General features: G+C 40.1%; 1 protein-coding gene across 1 annotated transcript in view; it reads right to left on the reverse strand.

Moving 5' to 3' along the window:
* Positions 1 to 4,801: 4,801 nt before the first annotated feature.
* The window catches only part of Clp (Cleavage and polyadenylation specificity factor subunit 4), an 87,713-nt gene continuing 68,226 nt past the window's right edge, over positions 4,802 to 24,288 (reverse strand). The window contains exon 7 of the mRNA XM_067144841.2: positions 4,802 to 4,917. The gene's annotated coding sequence lies outside the window, so the exon portion shown is untranslated. The remainder of the gene's footprint in view (positions 4,918 to 24,288) is intronic.

Below are 24,288 nucleotides of genomic sequence, written 5' to 3' on the forward strand. Positions count from 1 at the left end.
GCAAAGACAATACTACAAGTTTTGCAAGTAGCTCTGACTCATCACAGAGTTTTTCAAAGAAGGAAACAATGAAAATTTACACAGAACTGGATAAAATAACATTGGAACAGTTTCAACAGAAACAAGCAGTAAGGTCACCAACTATCTGGTGTAATGTGTGTCAGAAATGCCCAATTTTTTCAGTCTTGGGCCTCGGGTAGTCATCAGACCTATATTTCATTCAGTTTACATGCTGTGTACATTAATGATTCTCCTTTCCTTATTGTGACAGACAAATTAGTTGTGGACCAAACATCATGCAGGTTTTTTGACATAAAACATATATACCTTATTCCTTTCTCTCACCGAGTGTTTCCAAACTTTTATCTGAGAAATAATTTTGACAGATCAACTGTCAACCTGGGTACCAGTACACAAAACACTAATTTCACCAGAGCAGCCATTAACACGTCTCTCATCATACCCTACCTAACCACAGCCGTCTTGATATATGGAAGCCTGCTACCAACAGATGTGATGTCCCACTCGTAGCGCCAATTCTACATCATAGCATGTAATTCCCATACTAATAATACAATACTTTTTTACCACAATGTGACAAGGGAATGCAATAATAAGCCTATAAACAAAAAACTGAAGAAAAGTTATCAAAAGAAATGAAATACACGTACACAAATATATATACCCCCAATGTACATTACATATTGTAAAATGTTCAAATGACACTTGCACTCCCTCTCTCTCTTTCTCTCCCTCATCACAAATCGCCAGGTTCTTCACCTTTCATTTTCAAAAGGTTTATAGAACGGTCTGTAAACCTGTAAAAACGAGGTACTTTTCTTTGGGAAAATTGAATGATCATAAATAGGTCTTTCAATAAAATGTGTATTGTGATGTAACCTAGCAACCGTGCAGGCTGTGATGTGACGTATTGATGGATGGCCATGACATAGAGATCTACGGACTGTGCAGCTTCCTTTATACAGGTCCATGACTTATTTCCTACAGCTCAGTGTAGGCAAATCAGTGCTTTAATTTTACTGTCATTGATACTTTTGAAATTTGTTTTACCAGACTACAGGGCATAAATATTTGTATATTTTGCAAAATTTTCAAAATCATCATCTGTGATATACTTGATGAAGAAATCAATAGGATAATCTTGAAAACCTTGAACGTCACTGAAATCATGTTGGAAACAAATAATGGAGAGAAAGAACAACGCCTGTATTAATTTTCAGTGTTTTTTTTTGTAGTATTTCAGCGACATAATCCTACAGGTGGCCACTGTTTGTTTGTTTTTTGTTTTGCTAGGGGCTTTACGTCGCACCGACACAGATAGGTCTTATGGCGACGATGGGATAGGAAAGGCCTAGGAGTTGGAAGCGGCCGTGGCCTTAATTAAAGTACAGCCCCAGCATTTGCCTGGTGTGAAAATGGGAAACCACGAAAAACAATCTTCAGGGCTGCCGATAGTGGGATTCAAACCTACTATCTCCCGGATGCAAGCTCACAGCCGCGCGCCTCTACGCGCACGGCCAACTCACCCGGTAAATTGTTTGTTATAGTTGTCTCACCAGTCTCTAACTGTATAAGTAAACCTACAGCTTCTTCCCCACCTTCTGCCATTAGTTGATCTGTCACAACACGTTCACATCCAATATCATCTGCCAGTCCTGTGAATCCCATTTAGGTTTCATGTCTTCCTTGACTGAAAGATTTGTACATCCTATCCTGACGCCTTGGCCAACAGCAGCTGGAATATCTTCAAAATTATCCCTTTCATCTGACATACCAGTATCAAACAGAGATCCGTCTTCGAGCATGTCCAGTATTCCCTTGGCATGCGTTTCATTCAGAACACTGATGTTTTCCTGGATCCTAGAAGTAAAACAAAATTTTACATAATTTCAAAAAATAACCTCACATTTTTATTGTTGAAGGGCAAAACCTAATTATTGTAAATTTTGAAAGAATTATTGTATAATTTAAGCCTGTAATAATTTGTAAAAGATTCACAAGTTGCAAACTCTCATCAGCATCCAGGTAATGAACTTCAGAAGAAGTACTACCTGATGTCCAAAATTTTGGACATTGAATTCCATCGCTTAGGAAGCTCAAGTAAACTTGTTTTTTCAGTTATCATATTATAAAGGTGAAGCTTATGTTACTCTCTTCCACACACATAATTTTCTGAAGTCATATGAAGCAAATTGCTCAAGTAATTAATACAGAAATGTGACTTACCTGATGATCCTGGCAATGAGTCTGCCATCTTGCATGTTTTGATGTTTACGTTATAACTCTATCAACAGAAGGCAGAGATATTCGATGCCTTGCACTAGCCAAACGTCCAAAATAATGATCATGAAGTTTGAATGGTAATTGAGACAGTTTACTGCGTTTAAAATAGGATAAAAGTTAGTGTCCAATATATTGGACATCAGGTCTGAAAGGGTTAAAATACAACGCGTGTTTTTTAAGTAAGGGCCGTTTCGTTATAGACACTAGTAGTTCAGTCATTTGCTGGCATGCCTCGGGAAAAACGGTGCTCAGTTGCAGCTCTGTTGGTAACCTATACGGTTCTGTTCTGTGCTTGCTGAAATGTTTAAGATTATCGACTCGCCCGCCCCGTGCGACATTCAGTCAGTGATGCAGTTTTTATTGGCAAGAAAACTGTCTGCTGCAGACATTCACCGACAGATTTGTGAAGTGTACGCTGCTAATGCTATGAGTGAAGGCAAAGTGCGTAAGTGGATACGAGACTTCAAAGATGGTCGTGACAACGTCCATGACAAGGCCCGCTCCTGTCGCCCATCACTGATCACAGACGATGTGGCTTCAGTTGAAGCAAAGATTCATGAGGAGAGATGTTTCACAATAACAGCTTTCTCAAACACCTTTCCCGACTTGCCTAGGTCAGTGCTTTAGAAAATTGTTTCTGAAAACCTAAACTTTAGGAAACTGTGTTCCCACTGAGTCCCTAAACTCCTAACAGAGGACCATAAAAACAAAAGATTTGAGTGTTCGATGACGTTTTTGACTCGTGACGACATGTTGAGTCAGATCATAATGGGAGACGAAACATGGGTTTCACATATTATGCCTGAATCAAAGCAACAGAGCATGGAATTGACACACACACATATTCACCTGTAAATATATATTCACCGCAATATCATGGCGTTCGTGTTTTGGAATAGCCATGGTGTTTTATTGATCAACTTCATGCAACGAGGAACCACTATCAATGCGGAAGCCTACTGCCAAACCTTGAAAAAGATATGCAGAGCGATACAAAACAAAAGACGTGGCATACTGATAAAGGGAGTTGTCCTTCTCCATGACAAGACAAGGCCTCATACTGCAGCTCAGACCTGACGTTTATTGGACAATTTTGGCTGGGAAATTTTAGACCACCCAGCCTACAGCCCTGACCTTGCGCCGAGCGATTACCATCTGTTCCGCCACCTCAAACATCACCTCAGCGGCAACCACTACAATGATTACCTCAAAGTGACAATGGCCGTGAGCTCTTGGTTATCGGAGCAGGTGGCAAGTTTCTATGAAGAGGGTATTCAAAACTTAGTTGTAAGGTATGGTAAGTGTTTAAACAAACTTGGTGGCTATGTAGAAAAATAAAGTAAAGTATGTAGAATCTGCAAATAAATGTGGTGTTTGAAAATCATCTTTCATTGTGCAGTTACTTTCAAACGGCCCTTACTTAAAAAGCCTGCCTCTTAAGATCACTACTCAAGAGAGGCAGTATGTTTTTATATTGACTAAATTTATTAAACAACTATTTACCTTCTTAAGAAGTTAAATTGCATTAATTGAATTTTGAATTTAACACAGTTTGCACTCACGAACATAATCAAACGTACAGCCCTCTGGTGTGTTGACCTTCTGCTCTCCAATACAACCTCTCACAGCGCAGTATTCTTCCTACTGCAGTTCGTGTCAGAACTCACCGCACTCTGTGTTATCGAGAATATCTTATCAGAACTCACCGCACTCTGTGTTATCGAGAATATCTTATGCCTAGCCGACATACTCTCGAATAACTCGTCACCGACTCGTGACCGTATTGTAACTCACTCGGGGCTAGATCAAGACTCTTGCTGGCTTTTGCTCTTTATATAGGCTAGCGGAAGATTTTCACAGTTTCCACTTCCAGATCATTCTGGGTGCCTGTTTCTTTTTTGTTAGCCAGTTTCCTTATCATAAGCCCCAAGAAACCAGCGCTGTTTTCCTCATCGCTGGCCAAACCCACATTATCACAACTGCACCAGCATTGTAGCCTTGCACCGGCACCCTTATTCTCTTGTACTTCGTCACAATATGGCTACTGGTTTGTGTCACTTTGAACTTGTTTTAATCCCACATGGCAGAGAATGCATAATGTGGTAACATAGTAATAATATGAACCAGTTTCATTTTAAAGCATTGAACTTTCCACCCTTTTTTGCGCTTTCATTTCTACATTAACAACAAACATAAATAAAGAAAAATACAAAACAGAAGTTAACCTGAACAAAACACAAAATCTGAACAGATGAAAAAAGCTTCTTCTCTAGAGGGTAATGCACAAGCACAACAACCAGGCTGGCACAGTGACTATCAAAGACATACATAATAGGTACTACAATGTTTCTAGAGCATGGCTCTGCTGTGAACTGCACACCTTGTACATGTGGGCTCTCCACATGATTTGCCCTAGCTCCAAGGCTCTTTTCTATCAGCAATTTGTTTTGTTTAGGACGGCACTATAATGGTTTGGTCATAGCAGTAAGAAACTAACAAAAGTAAAAACAAATAGTTTAATACCATAAATTGTATGTACAAAAGTTTCTGATGAAAATTTGATTCTTGTTCTCCTACTCTGTACTTCCCTCTGAAGGACCCTGGGATCTTGGCCTGAAAAAAAAAAAAAAAAACACATACGAGTTACTGACATTGTATAGTGAGGAGTTATACCTGCATCAGAAACTTGGGATTTTCTAGTCCATAAACAGAGAATGCTTTCATTTAGTTTTTCTAGTTTTCCTACAAGGAATACCAAATTTGATGGCACATAAGGCAGCACACCAAAATATGCATTAACAGTAAGAATCTTGCTTTGATTCATAACTCTGCTGACCTGGAAACACTACAAAACAGATAACAGATATACTTTATATAAAGCAGTTTGTATACAATTTCTGCTCAAGTTTAGAAAATGGAATAACAGAATCATTAGGGATAGTAAATTTATTCTATCAAGTAGTTACAGAGTTATCAATTTGTCTGTAAACTCTCCAACATGAATTAAAATCACTTTCAGCTGTGAATTCAGAGAATTTACTATTTTAAGAGTACAGATGCACACCATTTCATTGTTTTGAACAGTTATATATGTCTTATAGAAGTGCCAATGAAAATGGCTGGTGGAATACCTTTCCTATAACATAATATCTGCATGAGATTTGTTACTGTCATAATCTGAATTATAAAGTTGTAGTGTGTGTTTGTCTTATCATAAGTCTGATGCCCTGAATAGCTACTGTCTTGTTTCCACTGACTGTAAGACCAATTTAACTCTCAGTCTTGCACAAACAACTGACCCCTCTGATGTGCAGCATTAATGTCTCCTTTCATCACTATCCTTTACACAGAAGAAAGACTTGATATTGAAGCAGCAGGAAGATGCAGGCTTTAATGACAGCAAAAGCATAAAAGTGGACCAGCTAACACTCCCAAGGAACTGCAAATGTCTGCTGACCGCTTTAAAACAGCTTATGAACACACAACATTCAAAAAACTTAAGTTCTTGCACAACCTGCTCCAGAAACCAGTTTGCCAGACTTCAACATCACCATCTGAGATACATCTCTACAACAACCTCTCCTATCTTAGGAGTATTCTTTCAACACATTGTACCTTGGAGATGAACGTAGAAAACAGAATATGAGCTGCTCACTGTGCATTCGTACGTGTTTCCTGCAAAGTCTTATCAAATAAAGATCTAAAAATATACACCAAATTGATGGTGTACCAAGCTGTTGTTTCCACATTACTGTATGGCCATTACTCAAATCCACACATACGTTTTTCACCTGCCGATGACAATAACCTCCTACCTTCACAAAAATACAAGATTTTGCACACCTCAGTGATGATGAAGATGATAATAATACCTAGAAGGAAGCCATATATACCCTTGTACCATGCCCTCCCATTCCTTATGTTATGCGTCCACTCTCACTTTGCTCAGTTCAGTCTGGTGTAGTGCTGTTATCTTGTATATTCTTAAAAGTTCAGAGGACATATTCATGTCACTTCAACATAAGCAAAATTTCTGGAGGACTTGTAAATATACATTATAAGCAAAATGTTCAAAAAAGAATTGATTTTAAAATTAGGAAATGGCAATGCTAGAAAAACCGCTCTTGTGCTAATATGTCTGCAAAATAAGGTATTTCAAATTTCCAAAATTTAAAAATGTAGTAGAGAGTAAAATAGGAATTGTAATCTGCATTAACCCCTCAGTGAAAGCAGCGATCTCTATAAAAACTCACTGTTACAACATTTTAGCTCAGATTATTTCCAAATGTTTACAGTGGAGACTCCAAAGAATGTAGTTTACATTCATTAACTTTATATTTACCTTATAGTGTAGTAATGGAAAAGAAACCTTTCAAATTTTGTACGGAAGGAAAGTAATGCTCTTGTATTTGCCTGGGTTGATTCACAATGCAATGAAAATTATGGTAATTGTCGCTTCGGGAACTTTGAGCAGAAGAACCGGGAACAATATTTCAAAGATTCACGTAGCACAAATCCCAGGTTAGTGTGAAGATTAGTTTGTGAGAAAGAGGGCATAACATGTTTTGACGTTGATTATTTAGTTGCGCGCACCATGCCCTCCCATTCCTTATGTTATGCGTCCACTCTCACTTTGCTCAGTTCAGTCTGGTGTAGTGCTGTTATCTGATTTACTAAAACTTAATTAGTTCCCTTTCATTCAAACTGCACCGTGCCATCTTTTTGCACCACACAATATTGTATTTCAAAGTGATAGCGAGTCAAGTAATTAAGAGTTGTAAGAGGTTTTTTTTTTTTTTTTTTTTGCTAGTTGCTTTACGTCGCACCGACACAGATAGGTCTTATGGCGACGATGGGATGGGAAAGGCCTAGGAGTTGGAAGGAAGCGGCCGTGGCCTTAATTAAGGTACAGCCCCAGCATTTGCCTGGTGTGAAAATGGGAAACCACAGAAAACCATCTTCAGGGCTGCCGATAGTGGGATTCGAACCTACTATCTCCCGGATGCAAGCTCACAGCCGCGCGCCTCTACACGCACGGCCAACTCGCCCGGAGTAAGAGGTTTTGCAGCATTGAAAGAATGATAGGAATCCTCACCAGATGATGTCAACATTAATATCATGGCGATTTATACTGTCAATCTACATAAGGAAACATCCTGTAATGAAATATACACTGAGTGGCACGAAAAAACGCACCACCCAATAAATGATATGTAATTATTGTATAATTATCTATTTAATCAAAGTAAAGCACTTCAACAAAATTTTCAAGACGGGGTATGTTATTGGTGTTGCTTTGCGAGCAAACAATGGGGTGCTGATTGTTTATTGCATTAGCCTCAATTATTTTTCCACGCACAACCAGGAAAATACATCGCTGGATATGAGCCCATATTGTTTTCCCGTTCTTGTAGCGCTTATTGTTGTACCTTTAATTGTTCCCCTTTAAATCACAAGTGTTTGTAGGATCTTTCTGTGATTGTCTTAATCAGCTGTCTGGACTAAACATGCTGTTAAGCCCTGAACAAGCTATGAAAACTGTTGCTTTGGTAGAGGATGGTCGCAGCATGCATTACGTTGCAGAAGTGTTGAGGACTACATCTTCCACGATTTCCAGAACCGTATGAATATACAGGGAAACTGGAGGCTTTGCAAGACCAGGATCAGGCCTGAGAAGAGCAACATCAGAGAGAGATACATTCAGAGTAAAACAGGAACTGTAATCTATATTAACCCCTGAACGACGGGGAATATTTGAGGAACTGTAATCTATATTAACCCCTGAGCGACGGGGAATATTCGAGTGTCGCTTTACCCAGCGGACGGAGGTGATTCAGATGTGAGCATTAAGAGAATGCAGTGATCTCTTTAAAAATTCACTGTTTCAACGTGCTCTTCTTACAACTTCAAGTTCTCCGCAACCATCATACCACCGCCATTGAAGCACAAAATTGACTCCATCAAGTTCGAGGGGTCAATGTTAGTGAGAGAACCATTCGACGAAGACTGGAAGAAGCCAATCTTAAGTCTGAAAGACCTGCTACAGGTCTGGAACTCACCAGAGAGCATCGCACAGCTCGACTACGTTGATTACTTAGTTGCGCGCACCATGCCCTCCCATTCCTTATGTTATCTGTCCACTCTCACTTTGTTCAGTTCAGTCTAGTGTAGTGCTGGATATGAGCCAATAATGTTTTCCCGTTCTTGTAGCGCTTATTGTTGTACCTTTAATTGTTCCCCTTTAAATCACAAGTGTTTGTAGGATCTTTCTGTGATTGTCTTAACCGAACGTTTGGTCGGACGAGACTTTGCATCTCGAGTGCTCAGTTCCAGCGGAGTTGGAACTTTATAAGTTTCTTCAAGTGCCATGTTAAGACTTGTGTTTCAGTGACAAACTGAAGGAACACCTTGGCTGGACAGTACAACAGTGGGATCAAGTGTTGTTCACCCGAGAGTCGTGATTTGGAATCCAATCACCTGACGGATGAGAGAGAGAGTCTGGAGAAGGCCCAGGGGAAAGATATTCGATATTCACCTTGCACATTCTCATTCAGGATGCCTTTTTAGGGTGGTTCTGTGATGGTGTGAGCAGGAATCAATACAGCTGCAAGTATGGATTTGGTCTTCGTGAAGAATGGGAGTCTTACTGCACCTTCGTATGTGGAGGAAATCCTTCTGGAGCATGTTGTGCCTTTCGCTCCATTGACTGGTGATGATTTTAAACTAATGCACGACAATGCTCCTCCACATGTTGCGAGAACTGCGCAAGAGTTCTTGGTTGAAACAGGGATTTGTGCTATGGCTTGGCCTACTCGAAGCCTTGATTTGAATCCTACCTAGAGACCCTACAGGACGTACGGAACGCCCTCCTGGAAGAATGGGAGACGATTCCTCAACAGGACATTCCTGCATTAATCAGGAGCATGCCTGAAAGGGTGAATGGCGTCATTGGTGCAAGATGTGGCAACACACGCTTTTCAAGATGCGAACAGAGGTCCCCGAGATCATCTCCGAGGTCTGTGAAGTGAAAGTGTGATATGTATAACATTAAAACAGAAGTGCATTAATTTTATGGGGGTTGAAAGTTACTCATGCCCGTAGGTATTGCATCAAATTACCCTACACGTGACCCCCGGGTGGTGCTAAACGAGTAACAGTGTTAAAGGTGATATACAATATAATCTAATATCTAGCATGCTTAGTGAAAGACAATTCAAAGTATTTCTAGGCAACACTAAAAGCCACAAACGAAAACTAAATAATGGTCTCCAACAGGGAACTGTTTTAGCACCTTTGCTATTCAATTTGTATATTCATGATTTACTAACCACAGCATCAACTAAGTTCATATATACTGATGACATCGCACTGGTAGCACAGAGCAATAACTTTGAAGATGGTGAACAAATTCTTACGGAGGACCTCAAAAAGATGTCAACTTTCTTTAAGATCTGGAGACTGATCCCCAGCACAACAAAAACTGAAGAATCTTGTTTCCATTTAGTGAAACTACAAACCAATAGTTCTGCTCAATGGACGAAAGCTGAGGTGCAATCCTTTCACAAAATATCTTGGAGTCACCTTAGATAGAACCCTGAACGTCAAAGAGCACATCACTAAGCTTTCTCATAAAGTCGCCACAAGAAACAACATACTGCATAAGCTCTGTGGTACCTCCTGGGGAGCCTCTGCTGATTGTCTACGCTTAACTGGCATCAGCCTTGTCTATTCGGCTGCTGAGTACTGTGCTCCTGTCTGCTGTCTGGTTGGAATGTGTACATGTGAAGAAGGTAGACACAAAATTGAACGATACAATGCGTTGCATTACTGGTACCATCAAATCAACTCCATGTCACTGGTTACCTGTGCTGAGTCACATCCCTCAATCTCACTTAAGACGGAAGCAAGCTCTACAAAGGGAAGCCAAGAAAATCTTTGCATCACCCTCTTTGCCACTGCACCAAGAATTCTGTCATCCATCACTGCAGTGACTGCAATCAAGAAGACCACAGCAAGTGTCACTGCAGGGCAACTCATTGCAGATGGATAAGACCTAAATGAAAGCTGGAAGCGTGAGTGATCAACAAAAACATTGGGAACAAGTGTCCACCATCTTGATCCCACAAAGAAGCCAAACCTACCGAGGAATCTCTGGTGCCGTATTGTACCGGAAACACCGCTACGTGAAAACAAATTTGAAGAATGTGCATTAAACTTCGCGCAAGGTGGAGGATAGGCAGCCCGCCGAACTCGCTGACATGCGCAACCGTGACGTAGCCGCTTCGAACTAACTCCACGCAGCCAGGCGTGGCCATATATGGTGATATTCTGACCCATGTGTAAAAGTCAACTTGGAGTTAAGATGTTGTCGTTTTTACACCGCCAACGTGGAGGCTATCATAACCGACGCGATCTATTAAATTCTGGAGAAAATCCACCATGTACTTCGGGAGTTATAGAGGTGGATAACATCCATGTTTCTAGATGCTTCGTCAGCTCCGGGTATAAAAGGAAAGCGATCCAGGATACTGATTGTGTTACTCCACCGTCTCTGCGATACGGGTGATGGGTGGAGCTCTACAAGTGCAGCAGACCGAACGTTTGGTCGGACGAGACTTTGCATCTCGATTGCTCGGTTCCAGCGGAGTTGGAACTTTATAAGTTTCTTCAAGTGCCATGTTAGGACTTGTGTTTCAGTGACAAACTGAAGGAACATAGAATTTTTCTCGTGAGTGTTGTAACTCTTCCAAGTACTACATTTGAACTTGTGTTTGAACTTATGTTTCGTAAACATACTTTGAGAACATAAAGATTTTTCGAGTGTCATATTTGAACTTGTGTTACGCGACAAGCCATGGGAACATAGAATTTTTCTTGTGAGTGTTGTAATTTTCCAAGTACCACATTAAACTTGTGATTCGTGACGAACCGTGGAAAACTCAGGGAATTTCTGAGTATGTTGGAACTTGTATTTCGTAACGAACTGTGGGAACATAGAATATTTCTGAGTGCCACATCTGAACTTGTGTTTAAACTTGTGTCATCGTAACAGACTGTGGAAACAGAGAATACCCATGCCATATCTGAATTTGTTTTCCTCTCTTGAAGTTCTGAGAGAACCTAGAATTTTTCAGTGCCATACTGAACTTATAATTTCTACGTCATAATCATTTTTCACAGACAGTGTCAGACACTTTCCAAGTGTAGTTTAACTTTAATGATCATTTAATGACATTGCTGAACAGTCTTAAAGTACACGTAATTTTTATTTATAGAAGACGGAATAGGACATTTCCGAGTGCCATTAAATTTGCTTAATTTATTACGAACGTACTCATGTGTCCCGAACTTGCATGAACTGTGAATATTGTGCTAAATTTTGCGTTCTGATTATAAATTGACGAAGTCAGTAAGTTAGGAACTGTGATGATAAAGATTACGGATCTAATGGAACATTCCAGTCTGTCATGCCAATGCCAATATTAGCGGACTTACGTCGTGAACTTGACATTATAATTTTCCCAAGTATTCATTCGGCTGACATCCAATATGAGGTCAGATACCCAGTTTAATTGTCTTACTTTCACATAATAATTTATGAACCTTGGTGATTCAACAAGGTGTTTGAATCAAGATTCGAGCGTCAATTTCATTAACATTCGACACATTCCACTTGCAATGAATGAATGAATACAATATTTAAAGGTCAATGTTAATTCATTTAACAGTGCTACGAGTGAGTTGAGTGCCATACTGGGGACTTGTGTGCGTGGCACGCATCATCTCTCAGTATTATCGTGTGAGATTGAACCCCGCAACGTGTGCTCCTAGAAATTCAAGAACTCCCTGATCCTCTAGAACTTCGAGAAATTCTAGAACGCCAAGAACTTCACATCCAGTACGGGCGGTTCCTGTCCAGACCGTGTCCTGTAACCATCCCATACGGGCGGTTCCTGTCCAGACCGTGTCCTGTAACCATCCCGGAGTCCGGAGATTCCAGCCTGCTACAACGCTTCAACTCAACTTGTATGAAAGGTGATATGAATTTGTTTCCAATGAATAATAAAATCAAACGTTCAAAGAAATATAAGTTCAATGAACTAAACCCCTCTCTATACCAACTCCAATGTTTACGTACCGCACGCTTAGAAATATTCCATGCTCTTCAGCTAGTGTCAGCGGCCCCAAAAGACAAACATTCTTTATCCCGGTACCGCATCAACAGGTTAAGGACTGGACATGGTTGTTGCAGTTACTTCAGGTACTAGTGGGGTTGGATCAGTTCACCAATATGTGATTGTAACCGGGAAGGACAGACGATTGAGCACCTGGTCCAACGCTGTCCTCTTCATTCGTACCCTGGCACTCCTGACTATTTCTTCGCTCTCATACCCAGTTTAACTGAATGGCTGAGAAGGATGGACTTTAAAGTTTGAATTTGCCTTGTGTATATATAGATATAGTATAAAATCACCATACGATTAAATAAAGAAATTACTTTTACGAGCTTACTCAATACTTCCTTGAAATGTGCATCTCTGGCTTAATTTGTTCAATTTGTTCATAATAGTCTTTTCTTTTCATTGTTAGATACTTAAATGGGACCGTACCACAATATTCTATCATAAGATACTGGATAAGTGTCATAAATTAAAAATAAATTTCAGTTTTTAAAGAAATTGAAGAGTTGCGTTTTTCGTGCTGCTCAGTGTATATCCAATAGAACGCAGCAGAAATTTAAGCCTACATGCTCTCAAGCGGAAAGAGGTCAGACTTATTTCAAACACTGTAGAAAGAGAACAGGAAATGCTAATTTAGGCTGATTCATACAAGGAAGGCAGAGATCTTCAGCTTCAAAGATATACCATTTCCATCCCGACAACTTTAAAAACTTTACAAACTAGAACAAAATGAGGTTAATGCTATAGGGGTCTATACCACGCATGGAGGGCAGCATGCAAAGAAAAGGAGGTCTATACAACATATGGAGGTCAGCGCCAAGGGGTTTAAAAAAAACATAGTATATACTTCAATGTTGATTAGCCCAATTTTGTTTCAGGTACAATAATAAACTATGTTTTGTCCTAGCATGGGTCTCTTAAATTTAAATTTGATATTCTCAAATAATGCCTTTGCTGGCGAGATGTAGTGTTTACAATGCACTATGTCTTCTGGTATGGGCTATATCAAATTTGTTACTTTCATTGACCTGTCTTAGTCTCATCCTTGGCTTTGACAATATGAAAGTGACTGAGGTATGAGTGATGCTAGTAATACCATTGCTTATGCAGCCAGTCCCTGTTATGAATGGTGTGAAAATATCGCTCATAGGGTCGGTTGGTGCATACATTTCAGTGGGCTTGGCAGACTGATAGATAATAGCAGCGGCTGGCTCGGCGAGGAAAGCAACGGGAAACTACCTCACTCCTCATTTCCCTAGTACACCTCTTCAGTGACACCTAGGCTATTTATGACAGCTGTTGGTGGAGTTGCAGAGAATCAAACCAGACTTTCGGGTGAATACCCAACACACATTCTCAAATACATTTGTCTGGTTCTTTGGCAGAATGGTCAGTGTAGCGGCCTTCTGTTTATATGACGCAGGGTTTTATTACCTGCGGGACAAATGATTTTAGCTGTATCTGGTTATTTCCTTTTCTTCAGAGACTAGGTGTTTGTGTTTGTCCTAATATATACCTCTCCATTAGCACACAATATACTGCATTGCTAACCACCACAGAAACACGTATAGTACAATACACCCTCCCCCACCACAAATGGTTGGTGACAGAAAGGGCACCAAGCTATAAAATTGGACCAAGTCCACATGAGTGGCATTGCACCCACAACCCCACCAAGGTGTGGGGAAAAGAGGTGGAGGAACAATTTAAAGCACAAGTACAAATCTCCAGTTCATCCTTTCCTCTTTCTTTACTAACTCTGGAGACAGACATGTGTTACAATAATAAGGCTGTATACTAAACATCTATTCAGTAGCTATAGATTTTAAGAAATGCTGAGAGTCAGCATTTTGGCATGTAAAGAAGTTCTATAAAGTGACAGAAAACTGAGCGAGTTGGCTGTTCAGATAGGATCACGCGGTTGTGAGTTTGCATTCAGGAGATAGTAGGCCAATTGCAGAAACGATGACTAGTTTTAAGCCTTAGACAACGCCTAAGTTACGCACGATCTTCCACTGAATAAACAATGTCAGCCGATGTTTAGCTAGATGTCATTTAAAGTTTCAATATTGGTTCAAAAATGGAAATAGATGTATCTTTCATGCAACTCTTTCTAGTTGCAACCAATGAAATTTATTGGTGGGCGTGCCAAAAGCTGTTGTCTTCCTACACATTACTGGAATATGGCTAAGCATGAGCATGATTTGTCCACAGATAAGAATATCGCTTTTGGTGGAAATTAAATCTCATAATATTATGACACCAAAGTGACACAGCACCGCACGAGGAAGTGTAGCTCTGATATAGTATTGGTGCGGTGAGTGTAATCTAAATGGCTCCAGGGAAGGGAAGAAGAAACAATAGTATTGTGTAACTGAATGAGTTGTATGGGCCATATAGATGTAGCTTGCATTCTGGAGATCCTAGGCTCGAAACGCACCACTGGCAGCCCTGAAAATTGTTTTCCGCAGTTTCCCCATTTTTACACCGGACAAATACTGGGACTGCTATTAAGGACACAGCTCTTCCTTCCCAGTCCTTGCCTTTTCCTATCTCATATTTGACGAAAACTTACCTGAATTAGCCTGACGATTATCCAAAAAAGGACAAAAATACCACAAACACAACCTACTTTTTAGTGTCACTGTTATGTATGCTTACTTGGCAGTAAATATAACTGAATCACTCCCGGTTGATGTATGTGACAGCCTTTTGACGATTGGAACAAGTAATTCTGATATGGATGTAGTTGAAACGACCTAAATTCCACATAAATTATATAACAAAATATATAGGTTGCCAAGAGCTGTAGTCAAGTTGAGAGTTACGAGACTGTCCCTTGTGTCAGTCTCATAAAACAAGTCCCTTACATTATCTCCTGAAAAGCAAAATCTTATTTTAAACTGCACCTCGCCGTGCTGTGATTTTGCAGCAGATGATCCACAGAGCGGCCATCGGAGTAACCTTTCTTCCTGGTATTGTCTCAACATGATAATACAAATTATATGTTTCATGGTGATTGTGATTCACTGCTCAAATTTGAGGTTAAACAGTGTTCTCAGCAGTGTTTAAACATGGTCGGTTGAACATAGGTTTTAGACAGGGTCTAAGTGATAAATAACACTGTAACTATATGATGAATACTAATAAATAAAATCATGAATAAAAATATATAAATAAAATTACTCAAAAAAATAATAAAATTAATAAGCATAATTAACCGAAATGTCCGTAGTATGGGCGCCAGAGTTCACCAGAATGGATCCCTCGAATTTTGATAGAGCATGATAAACTTTATATCCCAGGGCGTGTACATAATGCTGCATACTGGTACATCTGCTGCAGGCCTTACCTAACCTCCTGAAAACGACTAAATAGGGAGGAACTGCACCTAGGTTCATCAATAACTCCACTGATTCTAAAATAGCTAACTATATTCTTAACAACATCCGTGCATGAGCACCTCATCAACACACTAAAATTATACATATAATACACACATAAAATATTGCTGGAAGACTCCATATTTACAACAACAACAATAATGAAAACCGTGGGAAAACGAAAGCGAGAACTAAGCTACCATTTGTAGATAGTCCGATTAACAATGTACATATATGAAGATAAATACCCTTCACTGTCTCTATATCAATTCGACTTACCGATTCTCATAATCGGCAGTTATCACATCACACAGATACTGTACCTTGTAATACTGTGTTCACATATTTTAACACTTGTAAAGATATATACATTTTAGTGACACACGCTTGTCGATCCTCAACATAATTTATGGAAAGTCTGAGATAGCTTTCACCAACATATAATGCTAGACCTCCACAAGTACAACAACACTTAATGCGTGCGCCCTCCACAATTTATTGATCAGCCACTTTCCACGAACATAACAAGACTACGCCCCACGAACGTTTGAAGTCCAGTCCATTGCAGCCGCATCACTCGAATACCGTATATCCAGCACTACTTCCTTCTCGTACAGTGTGTCAGTTGTCCTTCTTGTCCGTACCGAGTGGCCCTCTTATACTGTAGTGATTGGTTGTAGTTGTCTTCCTTCTCGTTCCTTTACAATCTCCCTGGTTGCCGCCGTATGATCAACCTTTATAGACATCAACATCCCCCTCCTCTCAGATTATACGTCTGGATTGGTGCTTGCCAGCCAATCATGAGTGAACCTCTTGTCAAGACCAAGCCCTGAACTTCTCCTTGCTCCCAAGAGATGAACAAACTCTGGGGTTTATTACATGAGTCAACGAACTTCCCTAATACAACAACAAGCTCATCTGATCAGGCTGGGATATATACATGACTCATGGAATTTCCCGACGACAACAACAAATACATCTCATAAGACACTGGGGTAGCCACATGACTCACACGAATTACCAGAGTCAAAGATAGCAATGTTTTCCCACTCCTACAAAACAAATCACTCATACCTACATATGTGGAGATCTCCCAGCTTATAAATATAAATGACAAAACATACAGATGAAATACCGATAATAATAATAATAATAATAATAATAATAATAATAATAATAATAAATCGAATACTGACAATAATATCTCTAACTTCTACATATAATTCGGGGGTGTGATATATGTACTATCACAACACCTTTGCAATGCGGCAGCCATACTTAGACATTGTTTAACCATAAACATTGTCTAAACACCATTTCTGTCATCAGCCCAGTGGGTTCAGTCTGCAGCTCTGAAGATGGATCTCCTTGGTTTCCCATTTTCACACCAGGCAAATGTTAGGGCTGTAGCTCAATTAAGGCCACGGTCACTACCTTCCCAATCCTAGCCCTTTCCCATCCCTCCGTTGCAGATAGCTTGCGATGTGTTAGTGTGACATTGATCAACCAGAAGGAAAAAAAAAAAAAAGCCAGAAAATCTATTGATAAAGATATCCTGCGTTAATAACTCAAATCCAAGTAATGTCGTTGGCTGTAACTTGATCCGAGTATATATAACTTCTTCCTCCATACACTGGCCAGTTCAACTCAGTTTATGGATGTGTTTATGATGACTGGACAGACCAATCCTGGCATAAAACATACACCCCACACAAATCACACTGAATGGATGGAGGAAGGCAGGGTTGTAATTGACTGAGTTTTCTTGCTTGTTGCTTGGCCTCTTGATGACTGCAGTGTTCTCTTTCAAACAAGCTGACAGCAGTAGATGCAGTGTTCTGCCACAGAGAGCGGTCCACAGCACATTCTTTCCATGTCTGTATATCTATACCAGTTGTCTTCATGTGTTTCAGCTGGTCCTTAAAATGCTTAAGAGGGGCTCCATGAGTCAAGTCATGTACAGAAAATTGAAACATGAAAACGAACACACAATTGGATAAACACAATTACAAGACAAAATTGGAAGTGGGAGTACAGAAAAAGTGACCAGATAAACATAAGAACACAGAAGGACAATCTTCAAGTCTTCATACACTGTAGTCTTCAAACAGATAGGCTCTCTTTTCATTCATTTCAATTTTCGTACACCCATTTTTTCTCAACCTCTCCTCCCCTCCACTGAGCTTGTTTCTGATTCTTGCATCACGAGTAGGAAGGGCTTCAAGACTCATTGAGGGGCCATCTTGACAGTTCTTCAGTCTTGATGTGGGAAGTACGGGATATAAGAAAGTCAGATAAAGGCAGGGAAAGGTACGAGAGAAAAGATTCAAATGCAAAAGACTAGGAACACAGGACAAACGCAAAAGGAGAAAAGGAGCCTAACAGGTCAATACAAGTAATGCTGACCTGTTATAACAACTTGATTTGTCACTTGTTTCTTCCTTTCCATTACTTCACCCATCAGTTGCACCAAGATTCAAACTTGAAACTATGTACTCATAGGCGAGTGTTTAACCAAGTACAGTATAATATACAGCTGGTCAAAGTACTGTATTATGTTAAATATTTATATGAAGATTATTATGCATTGGCTTATACTAAGGGAAAAAATCAATCAATCAATCAATCAATCAATCAATCAATCAATCAATCAATCAATTGCATTTAGGGCTATTGCCCACACAGCAGATTCCCTGTCAATGGTTCACCTAGCCTTTTCTTAATTGTTTTCAAAGAACTTGGAAATTATCAAACATCTCCCTTAATAAATTATTCCAGTCTCTTCATCCTATAAATGAATATTGCCCCAACTTGTCCTTTTGAATTCCAACTCTATCTTGTACTAGCTGATGTACCCGTGCTTCGCTATGGGATTCTCAGAAAGACTGCCTTTGTGCTTTTTGTAACTGAAGTCAACATAGATAATTACAAAAATGTCAGTAGGAATGTAGCGATTAAAAGCAATGCTATCATATGAAATACTAGATCAAATGAAAAACCGCACATGTTCTCACTTTTAACGAACAGTACTATGGTGCCAATCTAACAGTCCAAAGTTCCAGAGGTGGAGTGACCAGGCCACAGACATCCGTGAACACTCCTCTACCATTTTTCCGTTAAATATTCACATTGCTCATTCGAATCAGTGCGTCAGAGTAGGGATTGAATACCTTGAATGCTATGAAGAACCAGTGTGTTATGTACCAGTAGTATCAGAAATTATGAACCAGAGGAATGGCAAGCTAAAGAAGATAGTTTTCTAATTCCCCATCTACTTCCCACCAATGTTCAGGCAGGCTGTTACACTCGGTACAACTGGGTGAGTGGGCCATGTGGTGAGGGGCTTGCAGCTGTGAGCTTGCATCCATGAGATAGTGGATTCGAACCCCACTGTCAGCAGCCCTGGAGATGGTACTCCGTGGTTTCCCCATTTTCACACCAGAAAAATGCTGGGGCTGTACCTTAATTAAGGCCAAGGCCACTTCATTCACACTCTTGGCACTTTCCCATCCCATCGTCGCCATAAGACCTATCTGTGTCGGTGCGACGTAAAGAAATTTTTTTAAAAAATCGGGAAGTAAGCAGTAAACCTATCGGAGATGAGTGGGAACAGAAGACACAATGCACATCAAAACAAACAATGATCAATGTAATGTTATTGTTGATCAATTTTATGAGCTTTCTATGTTGTAGGCCTTCACATAATTTTCTTCTCAACTCTGTGATATTTGGATGTCTTATAAAATTATTTGTAGCGTAGACTGTAGTTCCTTATTATCCTACTTTACATAACAGTTTTCATTAAATTCTGTTTGCCCATTTTCTTGTGGATTGGCGCTGATATGGACTTAGTAACAAATATCCAAATTCATGAATATCTCTGTGATCATAGCTGGTACAGTAAAAATGTATAAGACATAAATGATCGGAAATTTAATACTATATAACTTTAGTTATGCAGTCGTTATTGATACGAACACTAATAACATAAATATTTGAGAATTAAATTTTATGCCTTCCCTTAAACTACCATTTCACTCTGCATGAATAAAATTATTTATAGCCTAGATTGTAGAGACTTATTGCCCGACTTTGCGTACCGGTTTTCATTAACATACGACCACTAATAGTATAAATATTTGAGAATTAAATTTTATGCCTTCTGCTAAACTATCATTTCACTCAGCGTGAATAAAATTATTTATGGCCTAGATTGTAGTGACTTATTCCCTAACTTTGCATACCGATTTTCATTAAATTCTCTCAGCTGTTTTCTTGTGATGCGTGTGCAGACATACATACAGACGGACAGACAGACATTATGGAAAATTAAAAAGTGCATTTCCTTGTTGTTGTGGACACGACCAATACAGAAATACCATCCTTTTAAAATTCTGAGCAATATACAGAGAAAACTCTTATTTTATATAGATTATGATCTCTCCTACTTTTAAAAGCTTCACTCAAGCTTATTCGTCTAATAATGTCATTCCAAACCATCTCTTCACCGACAGTTCACTTAGTCTAGTATCTAGTCTCCTTACTCCCAAGTCTTCCCAGCCCAAAGTTTGCAACATTTTTCTATCACTACTCCTTTGTAGGAATTCATCCAGAACAAATTGTGCTGCTTTCCTTTGGATTTTTTCCAGTTCTCGTATTAAGAAGTCCTGGTGTGGGTCCCATAAACCACTGTGCTCTAACTGTGGTCTTACCAGAGACTCATACCCCTTCTCCTTTACATCCTTTTTTTATTTGCTTTACATCACACCGACACAGACAGGTCTTATGGCGACGATGGGAGAGGAAAGGCCTACGAGTGGGAAGGAAGTGACCGTGGCCTTAATTAAGATATATCCTCAGCATTTGCCTGGTGTTAAAATGGGAAACCACAGAAAACCACCTTCAAGGCTGCCAACAGTGGGGTTCGAACCCATTACCTCTTGAATGCAAGCCGATAGCTATGTGACCCAACCCATGCAGCCACTTGCTCGGTTACATCCTTACTACAACCCATAAATACCTTAATAACCATGTGAAGAGATCTGTAACCTTTCTTTACAACCTCGTTAATGTGATTACCAAATGAAGACCATTCCTTACATTAGCACCTAGATAGTTACAATGATCCCCATAAGGTACTATCACCCATCAACACAGTTATTAAAAATGAGAGATGACTTATCCTCCCGGTCATGCTTGCAACCTGACTTTTCATCCCGTTTATCATAATACCATTGTCTGCAGTCCACCTCACAACATTGTGTCGGTTTTCTTGTAGTCACAATCATGTAACTTATTTATTACTCTATACAATACAACATGACCTGCAAAGAGCCTTATCTGTGATTCCAGTTCTTAAATTTCATTTACTGTATATACATACAAGAAAACATAAAGGTCCAATCATTCTGCCCTGAGGGACCTCCTGTTTAATCATTCCAGGATCACATAACACTTCACCTACTCTAATTCTCCGAGTTCTATTTTCTAGAAATTTAGCCACCAACTCAACCACTCATTTTTTCTAGCCCATTAGCCTTCATTTTTGTCAGTAATCTTCCTTGAACATGACAGCATGAACTACGAAGAAATGTATGTAGAATATCAAGATTGATTTGAGGAGAGGACATCTAGGTAAATATGTTAACACTAGAACCTCAGCTGGGTCAGTACTGGAACGCTTACTAATTCTTTCTTTTATACCATATTTTATCGCATATAACTTGCACGTTTCTTAATCTGTTTACCCTCCAGGGTAGGTTTTTTCCCTCGGACTCAGCGAAGGATCCCACCTCTACCGTCGCAAGGACAGTGTCCTGGAGCGTGAGACTTTGGGTTGGGGGATTAAACTGGGGAGGAGGACTAGTACCTCACCTTCTATGCTGAACAGGGGCGTTGTGAAGGCATGGGAAGATTGGACGGGAGAGACAAAGAAGAGGGAAGGAAGTGGCCGCGTCCTTAAGTTATATACCATCTCGGTATTTTCCTGGAGGAGAAGTGGGAAACCACAGAAAACCACTTCGAAGATGGCTGAGCTGGGAATCGAACCCATCTCTACTCAGTTGACCTTGCAAGGCTGAGTGGACCCCGTTCCAGCCCTCATGCCACTTTTCAAATTTCGTGGCAGAGCCAGGAATCGAACCCGGGCCTCCGCGGGTGGCGGCTAATCACACTAACTACTACACCACAGAAGCAGACTACACTGAAATGTAATTTTCAAAAATCGTGAGCAACTTTCACCAGAGCTATGTGTAGGCTCTAGTGAACTCTATTACGCTTCCACTACGCCTTCGCAAAACATAGGTTGAAGATCGAATGTGGTGCAGCTAAGACGATGATGTCACAGAGGCTAGACATACAAGATGGCACAGTTTGGACGATGTCACAGCATGTTTAAAAAAGGCTGCAAAGACTATCTTTACGAGACCAGGCCAGTGAAAAGACCGTTGGTCTGGATTGTTGAGGTCCGGTTAGTAACAGTTGTGCTGGAAGGGGGGGGGGCAAGCAAAGAGAGTCTGGGGTGCGTAAGCTCTAGCATCCCATCTAAAGTCTTGCTAAATTGTGACAAAAAATAAGGTTATGGGCACATGCAACAATTTCAAATCATGATGTTTTCTAATTTTCAACGAGGGTGGCAGCCTTGTGGGCACACATGATGCAGGATCTATTGCAGGCAACAGAAAATAGTTTTCATGACAGCTGACCTGACTCACCAAAGCCAGCGAATAGCAACATATAAAATGTTCACAAATAGCAGCGAAGAGCAACATATAAAATGTTCACAAATCTGAGATTTATAGTGTATCCGTTTAATTCTTCTATATAAGTAACAATACTGCCAGTGGCAGCTTGGCGAGTCCCTGGCAAGCATATAGAAAGAATCTCTCCTCTACACTACTCAGGTGCCCGACTCGTTGGCTGAATGGTCAGCATACTGGCCTTCGGTTCAGAGGGTCCCGGGTTCGATTCCCGGCCGGGTCGGGGATTTTAACCTTAATTGGTTAATTCCAATGGCACGGGGGCTGGGTGTATGTGTTGTCTTCATCATCATTTCATCCTCATCACGACGCGCAGGTCGCCTACGGGAGTCAACTCGAAAGACCTGCACCTGGCGAGCCGAACATGTCTTCGTACACTCCCGGCACTAAAAGCCATACGCCATTTCATTTACTACTCAGGTATCGTTTCACGTCATTTTTATTATTTTTTTTCACCCGGTGAACTTGACAGGAAACTGCCAGATTATAACCGAACATTTTTGAGGACATATTTCCTTGTAAATTACGAATTCTCTTGTTCCAAGTTTAAAATTTTGTACTTCTAGAAACATCACCTCTTAATAGTCTTTCTCTTTCTTTATGGATAAAATGCATGTTAATACTAAGCATTATTGCCAATTAGCCCAGCTGTAGAAATTTAAGATATAGAAACATTGTAATTTAAGTCAATTTTATTATTTTTTCGGATCAAATGTGAAAAGATACCATATAGATCAACATAGAAATACTGCGATGCATTTGACACGAGTACAGAAAGCGTAGTCATCTCAGCTTTTCTACCAGTCCACTGTGAACAGCGACCAACAACAATTTTCTATAGACCTGTGCACGGCAATGGTGGGAGCTAATATCCCCCTGCATAAACTGGAGCATCTTCAAACTTCAACAAGCTGCTGGGAGCAATCACCGAGTTGGAGACGAGTGGCTTTACCCTGGTGGAGTCATTTAGGGTTGTGGAAGGTCAGAAGTTCTGACTGAACCTCTGGGATGGTAGCCGCTGTCAGCAAAAAGTCCATAAGAGTCCTGCAGCAGAATCCATGATGGAAAGCGACGGTAAAAATAGCCAGGGTGCTACGAGGTGAGGTAGATGAAGAAGTTGAACTAAAACCAGATGAAGTGGCTTCAGTGAAGTTTTGTCCAAACACTTCCTGTGATGTTGAGCGATCTTTCTCTCAGTACAAAACATTCCGCCCAACAGGAGAACAAGATTGTTACTGGAAAACATTGAAAAGTTACTCGTAGTAAATTTTATAGTAATTGAGTGCGTTATTAAATTATATTTTTCTCATGCCTATTTTGTTGCCTATTTTACACGTTAGTGCCCATTTACATGTTTATTTTGTCTAACTTAAGAGCTTATATGCCTGCCTATTTTAACTGTTTTTAGTGCCCATAATTCTCATCTCTAGTAATGAAGCAACTCGTCTTCCAGCTCAGGAAATTTACCAGCGTTTGGCTCTCTGAATGCCTTGTGTGTTCGGTTGGAGATTTCAAGCGCAGCTTTCTGTTTACGCCAGTAGCGAACATTAAACTCAGTCACACTGAATTCTTGAACGGTAGCTCTGTCACTATGTTCTTCAGCATATTTTATCACTTAAGAGTTTAAACCCAGCCATATAACTTCCATGTTTCTCCATAACT

This window comes from Anabrus simplex, chromosome 1 (genome assembly GCF_040414725.1).
Source record: "Anabrus simplex isolate iqAnaSimp1 chromosome 1, ASM4041472v1, whole genome shotgun sequence".
Taxonomy (NCBI): Eukaryota; Metazoa; Arthropoda; class Insecta; order Orthoptera; family Tettigoniidae; genus Anabrus; species Anabrus simplex.